Source organism: Rhopalosiphum padi, chromosome 2, assembly GCF_020882245.1.
Source record: "Rhopalosiphum padi isolate XX-2018 chromosome 2, ASM2088224v1, whole genome shotgun sequence".
In the NCBI taxonomy this organism is placed as follows: Eukaryota; Metazoa; Arthropoda; class Insecta; order Hemiptera; family Aphididae; genus Rhopalosiphum; species Rhopalosiphum padi.
Genome location: NC_083598.1, coordinates 76,681,487 through 76,701,383, shown reverse-complemented (window position 1 = coordinate 76,701,383; position 19,897 = coordinate 76,681,487). Strand labels below are relative to the sequence as shown.

Genomic DNA, 19,897 nt, shown 5'->3' with positions numbered 1-19,897 from the left:
AAACAGTAACTCAACCGTACGACGAGGGGTCAGACATATTATTATATATCTTGGGGACGTCGCGGGAATTTCGCATGTCGTAAATCCGAACGCCCGATATGACTACACGTATATTAGACGTTAGGGTATGCGCACAGCCCAATGCGAGATAAACGAGACTATGTATGAGAATTATATATATATATATATATATATGTTTTATATTATACAATATTCAAAAGGGGGGACCGTCGTCTTCGAGAAGTCGGTCTATTAGCGAAATTAAATTCGGACCCAAATTTACGGGGGCTGCAGCGGTTTTTGCCGAAGCGATGGCTTAAGTCACTCGTCGCACCCCCGCTCCGACAGCACCAACGGCTACGACCCTCTGACCGGGGGTGGACGTTATTGCAGTGGCGATACCGCGTGTGCCTATGCATGGATCGTGACCGCATGTCCACATGTATATATTTATACCGAATTCGTCGAATAACTAAAACAGTACTTACATAGTGTTATCGTGATGATAATACTAAATGCATTTAATAACGAAAATTGCAGCGTATATACGATCAACGATATCGCTAACCGCTCGAATGTCATGAATAATTATAACGAGCGCGTGGAAATAATATTCCGAAAACCGAATCGCGCGAAACCGTTAAAATCGTAACTAATAATACATAAGTTTTTACGCGTCGACGGCGGTCTGCTGAGAGATAATTTTTTTCGCCGACAAATTAACAAACGATTTAATCGTTTTGATTCATGTGCAGCACCCGAGGATAGATAGCGGCGGACGACCACTGCTCATAAATTAATTCCCACAAACGGCGCGTAACGTCTCGACGGATCTCTGCAGCTCATTGTTGTTATATTTCAATATTATGTATTGTACACATGATGCCTTCTAGGTGGGTGGCTTTTGTTCTTTTTTTTTTTTTTTATCGAACGCTTCGACGTTTCGTTATTAATCATCGGTTTGATATTTTGTGGTCGTACAAATCACGTACAAACGTCGGTTGTATCTTTTAAAAATCACGCGTCCGTGCCGACCGGCGGCGGCGAACAGGCGTATAATATTTTTCTCCTCGAAGGCGTACACTGTGCGATACACATAATACGCAGACCAGTTGAGGTATATCTCATACAACAAGTCGTACTACGCGGCGTGTCCGTACGAGAATCGTTCGAAAAAAAATTGATTTCGTCTCACACGATCGTCGACGCGCTCACTAATTAAGTTTTTTTTTTGAATATTATTAATTTCCGTGTACGGCGGTTATAAACCACACACGGACCGCAATGCGCACCAAATACGTGCGAACGTGATTTACCAATTTATCTTACTCCTACTCCTATTTACGTCTCTATACCGTATTATGAAGTATAATAACTTCGTGTTTATAGATGTTTTCGACGGGTGTGTGTGTATATGTATGGATTTTCAGTAATCGCATATCATACATATTATTATTATCATACACACAAGCAGAGTGGTCCATAATATTATTTTATTTTTCCCGACGGCGATAGGATAGCCCGCGTATTTTTTCTGGCGTGAAATACCACTTGGTCTAATAGATTATCCTTCACGTTTATCCAATGCACACCTGGGGAATGGTATTAACAAAAATTGTAATCGTTTTGAACGATCGTCGTGGCCGAGGCGTGTCCCGGTTATAACGAAATACTGTATATTTATTTGTATACTATATATACATTATACAATCGATCACGTATACCAATACAATAATATATGATATATTACGAATAAAATACTTCGACTTATATATGTATATAATATATTGTATATATTGTATACATTATTCATTATTAGTTATCGTTGCAGTTGTGGCACGTCGTTGCTCAAAGAGTGGGTGGATATAGTCTCTCATCACTCCCGTGGGTTTGAAAAAAAGTCCTGTGCCTGAATCCTTACGGTCATCGTGGTCCGAGCAGATACTACAGCAACACTCCCGTGGAAACGACGCTGTATCGCCACCGCTCGGCGTATATATATAAATTGTATTTTTAATATGGTAAACGACGGTTTAATGACTCGCCGTCCAGAGATTTATATACGCTATAAATCACTCAAATCGTACATAATATGCGTACTTGCGCACGTATATATGTACAGGTCATTATGCGCCTTGGACTTAAGAAGAAGCTTCCTTAATCGTTTACACGCCGCGGCCCCCGTAAATAACGACATTTTGTTCGTACACTCTATACCTACTTTTATAATAATATCCCAACGACTGCCTCGCGCGCGCACGCACGGACACAGCCGCGTATACACGATAGGAGGAAACGAGAAATTATTTTTCCTCGTGCATTTATAATATCATGTAATATATATCCGTTGGAAATATACACGAAAGACGTCCGAGACAATGTTTATTAAAAGAAAACGAGTATCATAATATAATAAATATATAAATATGTACGACGATATGTTATGTATACGATTTATACGGTCGGGAGTGTTTTTAGTTGACTTTTTTAACACAACGTTCGTGCTTATCACCTATTTTATAAAAATAAACATAATCCTTTCGTTGAATCGCATATTATACGACTTTCGTGGACATAAAATAAATTTTATTGCTGTCAAGTATTTTCTATTTATATGCAAGAAATTTCTTTTTAGTTCACTGTGTAAATGAAAAACCAATTTATGCGATCCGACTGCCGCAAGTTTGTTGGCGCTTTTCGCATTTGAATTTTTCGCATTATTAACGCATGAATTAAGTCGTTGGATGGATCTAATTTTTCGTCCCAATCGTTTTTATTACACGTCGCAAGGAGGAATGCTCTGCAACACTATGTGAATACAACGTGTGTGCTTCTATTTATATATGTATGTATGTTTACAGAATAAACGATATATTTTATGTGTAACGACAAAAACTCTTTGTATATCTGAACGTCGTCGTCGTGTAGCGACACGCAATATCCATATAACACACGTGTACACAGACACACATAGACACATGTATATATAATGTACTTCCGTGGCGTCACGACGAAAACCGTCGTATCTCTCCGACGGTGCTTCCTAAACGCGTCGTGACGTTTATATCGCGAGTGCATATAAATATCGTCGGGCCGTTATATTATCTCGATCCCATCGGAAGTCCATTGGCGCCTTGGAAATATAGCTGAAAATCGCGTTTCCTCTCGGGAGTGCCGACGAAGAATAGCGAACTGCACGAGTTTGAGTTTTCGATGGGGGTGCAGTGGAAAAACACACTATTTTCGTATTAACTGGATAACGACAGAGAGAGAGAGAGAGAAAGAGAGAAAGAGAGAAAACAATAATATAAATTTTAAACGCGCATCCTCGTCTAGAGAAATGTCACCGGAATATTCGCGCGATGTATAAAATATATTATACTGGTCCTCTTGCGACTGCAGTATGTGTGTGTTATATCGATGTGTAATATATATATATAAGTATAAATTAATAGAGAGAAAGAGAATATCCAGAGAATAATACAGAGAATGTACTCTTTTATGGCCGGACCAACGGGTCGTTTCCCCCTTGTACGAAACGCGAGCGACTACTGTGCACGGCGGTATGCGCTATATAAATGTGTGCAATAATATGGGCATATCACCAATTCGCCAAGTGTACACGCGGTGGCGGTTCGCCTGTTCTAGACGACTTAATAGCCTAAATGCAGCGAAAACGACCAGATATAGATTTAATTAATTATTATTATTATATTATATATATATATATTTACGCACGCACGCTCGAAGAGCGCTTTTTAATGGTGTCGTGCGTATATATTCATCGTGCCAGGACACGCCTCTAACGATCCTTAACGGCCTTGTAAAACATCCGAAACCGCACTTGTATATAATATAATATATAATAATATTATAATAGTGTCGCGCGCGAACGAAACCGTCGTACTTGATAAAACAGATTTTAAATTAAATTTATATAAACATAAAAATCGTAGTACATCACGAACGCATAACGCCAGTGCCCAGTGGTCTAGTCAACGCTTATTATGTCCGATGCTATATTATTATATATGTCCTATATGCACATATAAAATGCAAGGCATTATCGATGCAATGAATAGCGTTCATACGCATGCGACGTGTGTTCGTTAACGTTGTGTCATTTATTATAATTTAATACTATAAATTATAATATTATATATGTATTATATATCTGGGTGCATTTTTCTGTGTACGACTCGACAGAGATGTATTACAGAGAGGATATATACTGTAACGCTGGCGCGCGCGCGCGACTGGATAAATAACAATGACATCTGGGAGTGTCTCCGAGACATCCGTTCCTTTTTTTTTTTTTACATCCCACGCTTTTTTTCTCTCTACTTTTCCTTTTCTCCGATCTATACACGCACACACTAACACGTAATATGTATATATTTGTATACTAAGGTTTTAGCCTAACCGAGCTCGAGATTTATGAGGACAATTTCTCCGAGGGGTGTCGCGAGCAACCCTTGGAATAAAGGGACCTTTTCCTTCTGCATCACAGTGACTTGTCCTTTTATGAACTCGCTTTGTTTCTAAAACAGTCGTTTCCACTGATACACCGCACGCGCGTCTATAAATATCGTATACACTTACTCTATATACCAAGCGGGCTGCAAACTTTTGCGTATACAATCAAATTAAAACGCCGGATATACATATGCCGTATATAGTTATACATGTATTATGCCACCTATAATAATAGCAGTTTGTATATCTTATACCTCTACCTATATTATGTGTTATTGTGTTTGTAACCGTTGGCCATACAATAATATATGAATAACATTTTGTTCTCGATTCTCATTTATGCTTACACCGATCGACCGATCGAATCAAACGACACTGACTAATAATCACGTTTTGTTTTTATTTTGTTTTAGGTAAGCAATCGTTGTGTATATAATATTATGTATGTATATATAATATATGTATAATATACATATATGTCATGTTGAGTACGTGCAATAGTTTTATGTCTTGTCGACTGGCACGTGCGCGGTTTGCTGGTAAGTATTGAAAAATTATCACCGTCATCGGATTTACATATTAATATATTTCATACGATGTGTAGGCATTTTCTTGGCACTCGTTGTCCCGACGATATTATTTGCGTATGTGTGTAAAAATATTTTATTTAAGAGTGTCGCGCCCGACGGGATCGTTCGCGCATGAAGAAAGTCTTATTATTTAACGACGATAATAATTGCCATAGACGCACATTCGAGTGGTTGAGGGGCGAAACAAAGCGGCGCGATACGAAAATAGGCGAAAAAATAAAATATACAACAGAAATAAAAATGATGGGGTGGCGCGCGCGGGGCAGTTCCGATATAAATATACATATATATTATATATATTATGTATTATGGATACGACGTGGCCGAGTTCCAAGTCGGCAATACCACCACCATGAGGGATGGGGTAATGAATGATTACGTCTGCGATGGAATGTTGTATATCCGGCCTTGCAGGATCCGATAGTCTCCCGCGTACAGTGTATGGCAGTGATAAAACTAATGTACAATTATTATTATAATATCACATGGTATAATTTTTATTATATCAAAAACAACACTACGTGCAGAAATCTGTAATGTTTGACGCGCACGTCCTTCGCACCTACCATTACGAACGCTATCGTAATATAAATTTTAAAAAATTAACACGTCAAAGTCCAAATTGATCATACTATAGAAGATCCGAATAATGAAAAGTCCGATAAATTGATTTACATAATATATTACATCAACAATATGTAGAATGTATTTATACATTATGACTAACTGGTTTAAAAATAATTTTCGTCCATTCCGATAGGCTGACACTAACCTGAAAATGTTTGAAAAGTCGTATATGAAGTGTAATCAACTACAATAAAATAAATAATATGATGCGATATTCTACATAACTTATGTGCTAAAAAGTTATTTCATTAATTTCTGTTGTATGTATATAAATCTTAGATATATTATATACAGTGTTCTATCGAGAATATAATATTCTTTATAATGAGTATTATTATTTGAGACGAGTTAAAGAAGGAGTAGATATTTAATACATAAACTAGAAACATTTCAATTTTTATTCAGTTTTTTACCCTTGATTTATTTTGATAGAAAATTATTTGTTGACCTATAAAGCGCCATATAGTGTAGTATATTAATGCGAAACCTAATAATTAGTACAAAGATAACCGGTGCACTATATATATTTAAAATAATAAATACGTGTATACGATTAATTTAAATTTATGTGCCATTATATTAATATCAATATCGTACCTATATTACGTTTATTTTAATAAATCATATATATTATATAATATTAGCATCCGAATTGCAATATTCAACATAGTATCAGATAGATAAAAAAATAATTATAAAATGTGTTCGACTCGTAGCCGAGTATCAATAATTCCGGCCGGAAATTCTCTATTTAAATGCTTTTTGGATGTTAATATAAATTGCTATACTATTACTAAGGCGCCAATGCCTAATGTTTGTAGTCTATATATTCCGTCAAGCTACTATTTATACAAATGCAAAATTATTGCCGTCAGTATTTGCGTATAATATAATGTGACAGCGTCGTTGACAGTTTTATTATATCATTATTATTCAACTATATAGTAGTGGCACAAATAGCCTATAAACCTTGGAGAAGGGGGAGGTTTGAGTTCAACCTAAATAAAAAAAACAAAAGTCTAAAATAAACCACATTCAGTCAAATTGATTATAAATGTCTTATTTTGTCAATTTGTATCAATATCGTATAAAAAATTTAGGAGTACATAGCCTCCTATTACGCCACTATATTTCATAATCTTAAAACCTAGCCTTGTATGAGTGTAATGACAAATAAAGAATTCGGTTTTTTAGTTACGTAAATTTATTTTAAAACATTCACATAAATATAACGACCAATAATATAGAAACTATCACAGAGTTAAAAATTAAATTTAGTATTGCCATCATCACTACACGCTCAGTATTTGTTCATAAGCTATAATAATAATATCTTTTAATCGATCACATATATCACTACAATACATAGCACACGCATTGGTACGGAAAGATATTTACTTTTTAGGCATAACTTTAGACGCGCGTACACATTTACGGACACGCACAGCCATGAGGAGGGTGGACCTTCGAGCACGAACCAGAACCGGATCTTTTCGCTGGCATTAAATAATAATAATAATAACATGGACCTCGGCGGCGGACGGCGACATACCTATAATAAATAATCGGTGGCTGCGCGTAAATCGTTCGTGTACGTAAAGAGGACGACGCGATCAACCGCGGGTGGGAGTGAGAGAAGCAGTGCCGTGGGAGCGAGGTGGGAGATTTTTTTCTCAATAGAAAAAATAAAGGTATACCGAGGGTGGTGATGGTGGTGGGAAAAAACCTGCAACCGGTTCAGATTACCAGTTTTTTGGAATTTTACACGAGTATTATTATTATTGTTATTATTACCACTATGGGTTTTATATATAGGTATATAATATTATCTATCGCGGTTGTTGTAAAATATATTTACCTCGTGAATTGTAATAATAGTAACGATATCGGTGAAATTTTTGCGAGGGTTGTAGCGAGTCCACGTCATACAGAAATTTAGAAAATTTTATAAAATACACGCATGATAATATACGACTCGGTGTTGTAGGGCTCAGTGACCCGAACCGTCTGGGTAGTTACACTGTGACTGTATATAGTGTATATTATATCCAAGCGTATACTATAATACCGCGCTTCGCACTGTAGATTACGCCGCGTATGTGTATATTTAATTAACGCTGAGGTATTTGTATAATAATATATATTTACACGGGGAGCGAAAAAAATATAAGACGATACCTGAAATAAACGAAGGGTGGTGGTGGCGGCGGCGGCGAGGTTGTGGAGAAACCGGCAGTTGTGATTTATAATGAGCGTTTGGCCGAGTGCAAAAAGTAACGCTTATTTTTTATTTTAATTAATAAGGCACCTACCGCAGTCGTATTTTATTCTTAATAAACGCCCCTAGGCTGCAGGTCGTATATCCATCGACCTGTCGTGCAGCGTACCTTATTATATATACCTAAACATGCACATTGCACATAACATAAAAATGTATAATAATATTAAACCTACGTTTTGCGCGAGAAATTGCACAATGAACGACGGAATAAAAAAAATAAATAGATTAAAAATATATACAGGTAATAATATAATATATAATTGCACATGACTATTCAATTTAGCCGGCAATAATCATATCGATTTAAAAATGTGTGAAAATTAACAGTAGGTAAATAAAGTAAAGGAAATATATTAATGCAATTACACGTGTCCGTTTGCGGTGACGAAATTTAACAGTTAATATTTAGTTTATTTATTATAATTCATCATTATACCTCGAAAATCTGAAATTAATTTACATATTGTATTATTATTATTATGTCACTTAAACAACAAATCGTAATTATATATTTAATACATATTAGGTATGTGTACACACAAGGAACCGAATTAACTTTAATGACCTTTCTTCTCTCCTCCCCACGTCTTTAACTATATCCGGTATGGTGTTTTTTACTGTAACGACAGATACCTATATTTGATTTAAATTAAACTATCTCAGAACTAATTTAAATGAACAATCAAAAGGGAAATATTATTTACTTTTAATCCATACTTAATAATAAAACTTTAATGTATCACACAACGGCAAAAGAATTGTCATTACTTTTTAAACGGATTTAAGATTTTATATAAACAACATAAACAATTTACAATTTTTTAAATTTATAATTTGTTAAACTTTTATGCATTTTAGTATTGTTATTTATATATAGGTAAATAGCGTGTTTCAAACTACATTAATTGAGTCCGGAAGTTTACACCTGTGTAATGCGCTAACTATGTACAATTTTTCCTTTGATTATATTATTGCTATATCTCGTGCATGATCAGCAGTCATTATATATAATATAAATAAATAAAAATAATTTTTATAACTTATATAAGCTTTACAATAAGCAATAATGCACATTGAATAAATTAGATAAGGGGAACCTAATTAAATATAGATAAGAATTTGCATAACGTAAGTAGGGAATATTTTCTTATAACTATTAAATTCTATTGATAATATAAGTATCTATCGTATCCACTATAAAAATGTATCGACAACATATTATGAAAAATACTAAATCTTCTGTATTTATTTTTCCGGATAGAAAACAATATCTCAAGAAATGTAAACGCGTTTTACAAACGAAAGAAATAAACAATTTTAACGAACGTAGTAATATTTTACGTGGAAAAAATAAAAACAAGAATAACGCGTTATTGGTCTCCGGTATTGCAGCGGGACTTCCGGGACTCCATAGAAATCGGAATAAAATAATTTGTTCGGAATAAAGTCCACGTGAATAAATCCCACAACGCGTACTATAGTATAATTATAGTTATATCGATTATGTAAATATTGTTATAAAAATTTTAAGCTCCACCGAAGTGCAGTCTGGCTGGGGCGTGGTTTTATTTTATTTCAATTGATTTTAAAACAACGTTATAGTGTTCCCGATTATAATACATAATGTATACATCAGTTTTATATTATATAGATAATACAACGCGGTACAAAAATAATAATATATTAATATTATCACGTAGCATAATATTATTGTATAATATAATAATATCATCTCCGTCATTCGGACGGTCGATGCTGAATTCGTGCGTAACTCGTCGGCGGCGTCGTTATCAACGACGATATAGGCGGCAAAGAACGATGGCGCCCAATTATTATTGTGCTCGTCTAAACTCTAAATCACTATAATCTATTTCACTCCCGCGGTATTATATTGTTGTTTGGTAAAATAAAATAAATCGACTACCAGACAAATTGACGTAAATTAAAAATGATGTATCGATTTCGTTTCTTGCTGCGGCTTATAAAATACGTCGCGACAATGTATTTGAGTTCAATAATTCGTAATTTTATATTGCGTGTTGTCACCGATATCGGGTAGTCGACAACCCCTTACGGTGTTTCGTGGTATGTACAGAGAAATAAAAAATCGACAAACGTTTGAAGAATAACAATCGAGCGCGTCCGAACACAATTGCAGGAAATAACGAATCGACGACCACAATGTCGCGACGCGTGAAATATATTTTAATATCGTCGACACCTGAAAAACATGCCGACCGACCGCGGGAAAACGTCCTCTCGTCGTTCACGAGTGCTTCGATGGAAAAACAAACCGTGTAGTTGCCGCAATTCGTACGACGTTTGCATACAAAATATCACGGTCTATATACTATGAAACTTAATCTCACATCATCATAGTCTGTGATAATATTATTATTGTTATTGTTTAAGTAGTCGCACTTGACGGTGGTGATTACAATATGTGTGATTCAGTCATGCCGCTGTAAACGATTTCACGTGGTCTCGATTACTGCCCGTGTACATAATAATATGTATACAAAGCGCCGACTACTTTTATTTTACAACCGCCGCCGCGCCGTCGTATCGTGTCGACCGGAATGATTTTTTATTAGTGTGCTCTGGCGATTTATAGCGCGGTCACATATTGTATATTATAATAACCGAACACGCGCTATAATCGAACATCGAGACCGTCGCAGGAATATCGTCGCATTCGGCTGTATGAAATATTGTAAATGTTCTTATATAGCGTCAATTTATCATTATTTTCCGCAATTTTTTTTCCCGTCTCACGTCGACAAGGACTCTTCTCCATCCCGCAACATTAACAATGTAATATGTTGTATTGTCATGCCGGTTTATCTACATATAAATCGCTCGGAAACTCGTAAATCGCAATTTTTATAGTGGCCATCGTACGTCATATAAATATTAAACGTCGCCATAATTAGATCTCGTGGATAGTATATTGTTGTATAATACCTATGTAGGCTCAGCAACTAGCTCTCGTATTTATTAATTATTACCTACTTATATATAGGTGTTACTATCAAAAACCGTCTCTCGCGTATCGTGTATCAGCGCTAGTTAGCCAGCGGTTAACGAGGTCTGTTGTTGTTTTTCTGTTCCGCTGCGGTATCCGGTTCGTCTCGTTGTAACTTGTAATATTATATATACATATATTATTATGGGGATAATTATAAACACCGGAGCACCGTCACAGACACGGCACACTCGCATTATATAATGGCGTGGGCGCTTTTGACTTAGACACACAAATTTAGGTGTGATTTTAAACTCACGGTGTCTGCTATAAAACTGCATATTTTTCATATCCCGTTTATTCCGCGATGAAAATGTACAATACAATTAAACTATATTTGAGTATATATTCCTCCGCGCATATATTATTATAACTGCAGTGCTTACCACGATACGTATTATCGTTTATTTTGTTTATTAGTTATATCTTATATAGGTACGTCGCATGCCAACATTTTAGAGTAAACACTAGACATTATGTACAGGATGCATATTACGAGTATATAGATAAGTATATAGTTTGACGGGGCCATTTCGCAAACGATTCCGGACCAAAAAATTAGTCGTTATGGACTGTGCAAACGCCCACTCTCCGCGGGTCGTTAAAGTATATCGCCATTGTTACGAGACTGTAAAGCGGCTTTTGCAAACAATATCGAAAAACGAAAGAGACAAAATAAAAAAAAAAATGATACGTTTTTATGTATATACAAGGAAAACAAATGGTCGATGCACCCTATCGACGTCCACGGCGTTTGTTCGATTAGTGTCTTTACACACACACACATACATATACATATATACACGTTATTAACGCGACCCAAATGATAATGTTGCATATATAATATAACTTTACGCAGTCGTGCCAATTCTCTGTTCTCCTCATCGAGCGGGCAATCGTTTTATGGTTGATGGTGACTAGTGCTGGGGCGGTCGTGCAATGGTGAAGCGGAGAGGGAGCGATGAAGATCGCTCTATATTTCTTGGACGTTATGTATATACAGAGTGTGTGTGTGTATGTGTATATGTATATATATCTTACGATAAGGTTGAAACCGATCCAAAGGCCGACCCGTTTTAAACGTTATTCCTCTCGTGCGCCACAACGTCGCCTATGTATCATCGTACACACATATATATATATTATATACATTCGTACAGTGAAATAGTATATATAATTGTACACAGGCTGTTCGCCGCTGTTTGTTTTATCTGTTTTAGTTTTCTGCTTGTCGTACGCGTGCGTATTTGATATATTATTACAATATACCAAAATAATAACTATTCCTAACAATATCTATGGATTTATTATTGTATACGGTTTCTTTTAAATATATAACGGGACAAATACAATTTGAGTAAACAATTTATTTTTAGTTTAATTCCGTTTCATTTATTATACTATTACCTATATAAAATGTATTATGTATATTTCATTTGAGTTATTAATTTCCATCACCAAATCATGTAACTTTTCCACAAAACGGCATAACCACTGAATTCATTATTCAACTAAAAACCAGAACATTATTCTGAACTTTCTAGAACTTTTAACTATTGGTCAAAGAATTTTAATTAAATGATTTAAATACTCTTTAAAAAGCATTTACTTTATCATAAAAATAAAATTACGTTTTATAAAAACATAAAACCGTTTGTAATAACGAGATAGGGTCCCGAGTGCTTGAAGCCCAAGTGCTGTTGCACCCTAACTTGCTGCGCGTTGCAGGTTGAATGAATTGTTAGTATCATAATATATATATAAAAAAAAATATATATATATATATATAAATCGTTCGATAATTCACAGGAATTGCATCAAACGTGGGGTGTTTTGATAATCGATATTTTCGGACTTATATGAGCGGTCGTTAAACCATATCACCTAATATAATATAATTTAGTATGAAAAATAATCGAATGAATACTAATTTAATTAATTACATGCGCACACCGACCTTTTAACTAGTAAATTCTAAATTATCCCACGATGGCTAATTAAATATAATACGTAGGTATACTGGTATACACGCCAGGGTTCGTGTATACATATTTTATTATTTTAAATTAACCATTATAATATGCATACGATTATTATTATAATATACGATGTTTAAACTTCTGTTTATTAAACGATTGTTATTCTTATACAATATATATCATTATACGAGTACACACAATAATATAAATTGTATATAATATTATATAGCACGTACTAAATTAAACATTTCTCGGCTTCTGTGTTTACGATATATAATATATTGGTTATATAGTAATGGCAGTGTAATATTATAATATATAATCACATGACGCGATCGATGCGCATAATATACTTAACACGAATATACGGCGGACCCGAATGCGTATATTATATAGGGTAGTGTTATATACGTATAGTCATGAAGGCCGCCGTACATCATATAGTGTAATATTATTACCAATACGTGTATTTATATTATTATAATGTATGGAAATCGACGGAAATTGTCACGTCGCTGTGTATATTATATACATATATGTACATAATATGTGCGCGTATTCAAAATCACCGCGGCGCCGTTGTTTACGGTCCTTTCGTGCGCTCACTCTCTCGCACTAGCTATTCCATCGCCGCCGCGTACACACGTCGAATATATTATTATTCTTTCCCTCGCTAATATATACAATATAATAATATATATCCTTCGCCTGTATAGGTGTATCGCGTCTGCGTTCACCTATACGCACAGTATACATATACACGTACGTATAATATTCAAAAGTACTATTTATGTATACGCGCATAAGATCCGACTAGATTTATGGGCCGTTCCCCGTGGGATTTCCACCCCCGTCACGTCGTTTCCGCCTCGGGCGTTTATGCGGATCTATACTGTTATATATATATATATGTATACACATACGCGCGCACACAATACGCTCATTTCTTTTTCCGAAAAATTACAATCGCGCTCGCCCGTGAACCGTTTTTCGAGCGCTCTTTTGCCCCTTTTTTTATTTTTATTATTCATCTCCTTAGCTCTGCGGTAAAGTCTATATCCTGCACTGCCGCCATTCCATAGTCGCCGCCGGCCTGCCCTTTCCGTGTACTCCATATATACGACGCGCGGCGCTATTAATGCCGGGATTTTTTTTTTTGCAATAAATATCGAGTCCTTTTTGCGTTTGTCTGCCGGTTTTCCTATATGCGAATCTTTTTTTTTCGACCTCGTATTTACATATATAGGTTTGTAATTTATAACCACACCGTTTCGGAATAAAAAGTATTCCGCCAGTATCAATAATTTATGTGTGTGAACACACAGCATTTTAGGCTTTTATTTATATATATTTACGGATATAATATATCTATAGCAGGCATTTACGTGTTTTCGTTATCCATTTCAACAGTTACATTACTGAACTGCAACGCTCACGGGTAATATCACTAATAGGTCTGTGGTAAATAGGCTACATCTGGTTACATACATATTCTAAAAGTAATGATGAAATTCCGAATCACATTAAACAGATATAAGCTACCTAATAATATTATATTATCAAAAACTTCATACAAATGGTTTCTTTAACAGATAAATATATATTTATTATATCTGTAAAAGGTTTAACTATTATTAAAGGCTATTTTTATGAACACTAATGAATATTATTATAAACCCATATGGTTATTAATTATCATCAATTAATGTAAAGTGGATTTTGGTAACAAACATAACAAAATTGTACAGTTATACAAAATATATTTTACGGTTTTGGAAAATAAGCATTATAAATTTGTTCGATTTAAAACTGGTCCCTTCTAAAAATATAATAAATTAAAAAAAAAAAAAGTAGTTCCATTGTTCCCCAGCTTGATATAGGAAGATCGTGATAACGAGTACGAACAAATAATAAAATAACCAATTTTAAACCAATCTGGGCAACAGACATAAAGTGTGAACTCGGGTTTTTGAAAAAGAATAAAAATAATAAAACGGTAGTAAAAAGAAAGATGAACCAGGCACACGTCACACAATCGTTTTGTATCGATATATTATATTTTTATTATATCATGGTATTGTATATAAGATATAAATATATATAAATATTATATTATAGCAGAGGACTGGTTTACAGATATAATCGTAATCTGTACATATTATTATCTATTATATAAAACAACCGCACTAGGGCAGTTTTCTAGACTTATAATATAATTCATTTAGACACATTTCGAAAACTGCGAATCGCGGTGTTCTTGACTCAATTCCTTTATGTGGCCTATAAATAGGCGATGTATTATATTATCTGATCAATAAAATGTATGTACAAAATTATCGTGGTGTAGGCATACACTCGTTTCAAAAAGTGATCCATCGCAGCATTGTATATTATAATATAGGTATATACTATATAAACAATGTGACGTTAAAAATTGAAATTTTCCGTCGTGTCTTATATAGATTTAATGCACCCATTATACGATATAATACGATGATGGCAGTGCGCGGTTTTCGGGTGCGTGGTAGTTTTTAAGACTACGAGTTTTTCTAAATATAAAATCCATTAGGCCCTGGGCGCAGACGGAGGAGATGGAGATGGAAAAAAACGAAAAAAAAACCCTCGAGGAAACTGTAGCGAGAGTATACTGCACACACACACACACACACACACACATATATATTATATAATATATATATCGTACGGGCAGCCGTGGCGGGGTGGAAATAATGCTCGGTCGGCGGCTGCGGCGGGAAGGGTCGAAGACGATTGCCGGTGATCAATCTTGTCGTGGTGCACGGCGCGAGGGTGGAGCGGGGAACGCGGACCGAGTCTCGGCGTGAGGAGGGGTGGGTTTGGCCGGGGTCGCCGGGGGATGATGTATACGCGCGCGTTGTGCCGGCCCCTCGACAATACACCACCGCCCGGGCGCGGCGTCGCGCGCACGCGAGTGTGTGTGTCGGCTTGTACGAGTGCGTGTGCGTTTGTGTGTAGGACGCGCACCTTTATGTATGCCTCGTGTTCCGGCATTTTTATTGATCACGGCCCCCCGGACCCGCCTCGCACGCGAAACCTCCACCCGCCGTCACTGACGACGTATACGCACTTTGTACGTACGCGCACACACACGCATATAATATGCGTGTGTTTCCAAGTGAATATAATACACAGAGGTTCAAGAAAGGTACGTGTTGTTGTGTTTACCTCTCCACCCGAAAACCGGCCGGGTCGACAAGAATTCTCGAGACGACGAATTCATTATAGTTTTTCTCTCTCACATTTATAAACACACACACTCAAATATATATGTATATATATATAGTATTTATATTCAAAGGTCTGAATGTTTTTCTTAAAATGTTTATCGGATTATTAGGTTGGTCAAAAACCGTTATGACGTTTTTTCGCGTGTAAGTACACCCACGAACCTCGTCTAAAAATAATGTCTTTATAATGAAATATTTATATTTATATATATATATATATATATATATACATCGAAAACAAGGGGCGCGATGATTGCTGTATACATCGACGAGAGACAAACGCTGGCCGATGGGATTTATAACACGTTTATTTTCGCCAACCCGAATCGTTATTTATTGGTTTGGACACATTTTAAATATCATGTTGTCGTCCATATTTCTTTTTTGTATCCGTCTGATTGACGCGGAAAAGCGTCATGACTACGACCTATACTACTTTTGCGCTGCCAACGCGTTATTTTTTTCGTGAGTACGTGCGCACGCATACCGCACGTGGTTCTCTACTCCAATAAATCTGTCGTCAGTGTATACGTTCATTATACTACGCATCCACCCAAGTTGATTTTTCTATACATTCGTCCATGTTTACTCGATGCATTAAACAATTTATTGTCTGGGTAGATGGTTTATCGATTTCTGAGATACTCAAGAGTGTGTCGTTTACTGTTGTTTCGTGATAGACGACAGTGTAGTAGTTTAAAGTACAATATACTTTTTAGAATCATTAGAATCAAAAATCTTGTGCATTCATCATGCACATAATATCTTAAATATTATATATGATTGATGATTTGGTTGTCAATTATCGACCACAATTTTATTTTACTACATTTTACATTTTACTATATAGCTTCAATCAACCTATCTATATATATAATACAGAAAAATAGTAAACTTGTATAAAACCTTGTACACACCATATATAAAACATGTTAATGCGATGAGATGATCGACTAACGTGGTTATATAACAGCTACCGACTATATACTTGGAAAAAGATTATTTTCATTATATACTTACTATACTATTATATTCGATATTTTATCCGTCAGTCGAGTAAAGGTTATCGAATGAAATCGAAAACCGATCCCTTTCAGATTTTTGTCAGATACGCGCAACGGGGTTTCGACTATAGTAAGTAAATAGGAAGATATCGAAAGTGTTTTCACCCTCGAAACTATCTTCCTAACTACCCTTCCTCCCCCAGTGAGCGCTTCAACGGTATATTTAAACTACTTACCCTTTTGACGTACCATCACGATGCGTACGTAATGTACATAAACGTTATGTAGGACACGGCACATTATATTATGTAGATCGTCACCGCCTGCGTTGTCGTCCGTTCATTTCTAAGTTAGAACTATTATTTACACCCGTACACGCACTCGAATACTGCAGCAAACGGTTTGTAAACTGTAGGTATAAAATATTATTATTTAATATATACGACGCCATTTTTGTGCAGATGCCTTACGCACTCTTGTCGCCCGTGACAAAAGTCTTTTGTCCGATACATACAAACACGCGCGTAAAAATGTTTTTATTATTTTTTTATTATTATTGCAACCCTCGAATCAACGGGTCTCGTTGTCGCGTTGTATCCGTCGGCTGGTGCTGTTGCTGCTACAGCAACAGTAGTATGTGCGGAATTAAAGTCGCGAGCGGTCCGTATACGTGCATGTATTGTGGCGACGACCACAAACCGATTCCGTCGAACAACTCAAACCGAATGATGCCTTTTTTGTGAACCGGTACGTTATTTTTCATATATTTATGAAATATGCCCGCCTGCAATAGCAATAGGTACATGTGCATTTAAATCATGTAATGGTAAGAAAATTATATATCTCTAACCCTAAATGTGCGAGCTGTACCTGCTTATAAACCGTGCGCACACATATATATTTGTACGACAATAATAAAAGGGTTTCTACAGAGGTATTATAGATATGAACCCGCGCACGCACTCCCACTGTATAATTCATATTATATCTGAGACGTACGTGATAGACTCTTCTACCTAAAATAATATTATATCTTATGCGCGGCCGGCGGCGTTGAAACAATATAGGTACTTTTTGTTTTCACCTACGTATCGGTTGTACTGATTGAAGGTTAGGTGGTTTACAGTTCTAGTCGAGCATTACTATTATTATTATTATTATTATTAGGCACCTATATCGGGTGTTGAAATCGTTGACTATATATGATTAAATATTATAAGCCAACCAGATTGTATTAATGTTATATCTATATCATATACCATTCGTGTGTTAGGCAATATACGAATTTTTGTCTTCGTTTGCATAATAATAATAATATCTCGTTCCTCCTACTCGATTTGATTTTATGTATGTATATTATACAACAAATAAATAGGGTAGTTAACATTTTAATAGAAATGCTGCATGCATATTTGGTTTTCGGCGTTGTCTGCAGCCGTCATGATGGGCGTTGTATTATTATTACTCTAATAACACTATATATGCGATGGGCAGCTTATAGCGCCGCGCAATAAATTACGATTATAATAATATACTATATTATAATACCTATATACACGCAGAGTTATCACTTTTTTATATCAAAATACCAGTGTGGAGTGTCACGAATGTGCGTATAATGTATAATACATAAACGTCTTATTGCGTATTTTTCCAGTCGTATATGTATTTTCTAGGCGTTCAGTGTAAAAATTTAAAATGGCATTTTGTTGGGAGAAATGGCAGTTAATATAAACATTAAACGTTATTCATGACAATGCGACGGGCGTTAGACGTGAAGTGTGTAGCCTGCAGAATATTTTTTTTTTTTTTGAAAAACACATGATATATGAATGTTAAGACGGTTAAAGCGTATTACGCCGAAACGAGGCGTACCTATTGCAGTATTGCCTATTTGTTTTGTGGTGACACATTACTAAAGGATGATTTACTGTCGGCGAGTAAGGATATAGCTTATAAAATACCATATTATAATGTGTGCGCGAGTATATGGCCACTGCAATAGTGGCGTGTGGCGAGAGTTACGAGAAACAGGAAAACAGGAGAAGGAAGACTTCGGCACGAGAGATAAGACAGTGGTGGTGGCGGGGACGGTGGCGGTGGCATAGGGAGGAGAGTCCGGTCAGAGCGCTCACGCGTGTATACAAACAAGAATTCCGTCGAGGAATTTGAATAATTACTTAATTTATATTTGGTGTCCGGTGGCCGGGCGCGGTCGTAAATCAACCAACGGTCGGCCGTGAATCATTATAATATATAGTATACTCGTGCACGAACCGTGTGTATGGTCTCCCGAGGATAAGAGAGAGAGAAAGCACACGACTGAGGTGGATGGCCGATCGCGCATACGTTGCCGCGCGAAGAACATGGCCGAAAATCTTTTAACTACGTATGGTGCGTCCAAACGGTGTAAAATAGTCTTCCCGACCATTATTATAAACGCCACGTCGTCGGGTGGAATCATATTTTCAAATATTTCTTAAAAACTGTTTTTTCCACCGATGATATGCCGTGGACGTAAAGTAAAAATTTCGTTTTTCCGGTCGTCATATAAAGTCGTTTTCCGCAGGTCGTATTTACGCGCGCAGACCGATTAATGCGGTGACCGTGCGGTAGAATAAATGAAAAAAAAAATGTTTATATTAATGT

The 19,897-nt window shown here is 35.9% G+C and overlaps 1 protein-coding gene and 1 long non-coding RNA gene across 5 annotated transcripts in view; one reads left to right on the top strand and one right to left on the bottom strand.

The window, feature by feature from the left end:
- Positions 1–19,897, top strand: part of LOC132921754 (homeotic protein ultrabithorax-like) — a 238,853-nt gene that overhangs the window by 54,766 nt on the left and 164,190 nt on the right.
- Positions 1–19,897, bottom strand: part of LOC132921756 (uncharacterized) — an 85,527-nt gene that overhangs the window by 51,777 nt on the left and 13,853 nt on the right. The window contains exons 1-2 of one of the 4 annotated variants that reach the window (XR_009660940.1): positions 17,719–18,010; positions 17,485–17,657 (exon numbers count right to left, since the gene is read on the bottom strand). The exons of 1 other annotated variant lie outside the window; for it this stretch is intronic. This is a non-coding gene — a long non-coding RNA (uncharacterized LOC132921756). Of the gene's footprint in view, positions 1–17,484; positions 18,011–19,897 lie in introns of those variants that run through there. 2 more of the 4 variants (XR_009660941.1, XR_009660938.1) reach the window with 2 other exon arrangements.